The sequence below is a fragment of the Etheostoma spectabile genome, chromosome 23 (assembly GCF_008692095.1).
Source record: "Etheostoma spectabile isolate EspeVRDwgs_2016 chromosome 23, UIUC_Espe_1.0, whole genome shotgun sequence".
Taxonomy (NCBI): Eukaryota; Metazoa; Chordata; class Actinopteri; order Perciformes; family Percidae; genus Etheostoma; species Etheostoma spectabile.
In genome coordinates, this window is record NC_045755.1 from 18,754,855 (window position 1) to 18,756,665 (window position 1,811).

Genomic DNA, 1,811 nt, shown 5'->3' on the forward strand with positions numbered 1-1,811 from the left:
AGCGATCATAGACGGTATATAAAGATGTAGCCATCATAGACACTATATAAAGATGTAGCGATCATAGACGGTATGTAAAGATGTAGCGATCATAGACGCTATATAAAGATGTAGCGATCATAGACGCTATATAAAGATGTAGCGATCATAGAAGCTATATAAAGATGTAGAGATCATAGAAGCTATGTAAAGATGTAGCAATCATAGACGCTATATAAAGATGTAGCGGTCATATACCATGTATATAAAGATGTAGCGGTCATATACCATGTATATAAAGATGTAGCGGTCATATACCGTGTATATAAAGATGTAGCGGTCATATACCATGTAAATAAAGATGTAGCGGTCATATACCGTGTATATAAAGATGTAGCAATCATAGACGCTATATAAAGATGTAGCGGTCATATACCGTGTATATAAAGATGTAGCGATCATAGACACTATATAAAGATGTAGAGATCATAGACGCTATATAAAGATGTAGCGATCATAGACACTATATAAAGATGTAGCGATCATAGACGGTATATAAAGATGTAGCGATCATAGAAGCTATATAAAGATGCAGCGATCATAGACGGTATATAAAGATGTAGCGATCATAGACGGTATATAAAGATGTAGCGATCATAGACGCTATATAAAGATGTAGCGATCATAGACGCTAAATAAAGATGTAGCGATCATAGACGCTATATAAAGATGTAGCGATTATAGACTGTCTATAAAGATGTAGCGATCATAGAAGCTATATAAAGATGTAGCGATCATAGACGGTATATAAAGATGTAGCGGCCATAGACTGTCTATAAAGATGTAGTGGCCATAGATGGTAATAAAGATGTAGCGATCATAGACGGTATATAAAGATGTAGCGATCATAGACGCTATATAAAGATGTAGCGATCATAGACGGTATATAAAGATGTAGCGGCCATAGACTGTCTATAAAGATGTAGTGGCCATAGATGGTAATAAAGATGTAGCGGTCGTAGACGCTATATCTGCCAGATCTGGTGTCATTGCTTGAATTGCTTGACAGAAGTTGCTCCACGTTTCCACCCTTTTTGCCACAGCTGATAAATTACCAGGACTTCTTTCAGCGGATTGATTGATAGCTGTCCTCCAGAGTGAACAGAACTGTGTCCATGGCAACGCTCTGCTATGCGTGGCAACGGTGTGTTATACTTATCAACGGTCCTTTTCAAGAATATAACAGGCCGCAGAATGCCTTAGAATTCAACCAAGTCGTGTTATATATACTGAACATACACAGTACACTTTTATGACAAACTGTTCCTTCACCACCGGCCCAGTGTGTCAGTCTAACCAGAATAATTTATTCTCATAATGTGAATCGGAGACTCTAATTAGGCTAAGGTCAGCCTGATAAAGTGTAATCACTTCCTATCAACTGCACTATCATAAATTATGTAGAACAGCCATGAAATGATATTTACGGCTTTGGCCGAGGCAGCTATTAGGCATTCTGGTTAAAAAAATGAAACCTCCCCATAGTCCCCCGTTTAATTCTCTGAGGAGATGATTCATGGTTACTGAGAGCAGAAGAAGAGTGGGTTGCAGGGGTAAAGATTATAACCTGTACTAAATCGCGCGTGTCTGTCTGTGTGATACTGTGTGCCTACATGTGTGCCCGTGCACGTGTGTGTCCTCGATGGCATTTATCTGAACTCGAGTGTGTGTTTAATTGGTGGCTGTGGCTCTCTCTTTCCGGAGCCATGTGTGCTTGACGGGCACCGTGCTTGCGGCTGCATTCTCACACACACACACACACACACACACAC

At 39.7% G+C, this 1,811-nt stretch overlaps 1 long non-coding RNA gene across 1 annotated transcript in view; it reads right to left on the bottom strand.

The window, feature by feature from the left end:
• The window catches only part of LOC116673251 (uncharacterized), a 26,814-nt gene extending 25,566 nt beyond the window's left edge, over window positions 1-1,248 (bottom strand). Inside the window, exon 1 of the long non-coding RNA XR_004327800.1 lies at window positions 1,069-1,248. This is a non-coding gene — a long non-coding RNA (uncharacterized LOC116673251). The remainder of the gene's footprint in view (window positions 1-1,068) is intronic.
• Between the last annotated feature and the right edge of the window lie 563 nt (window positions 1,249-1,811).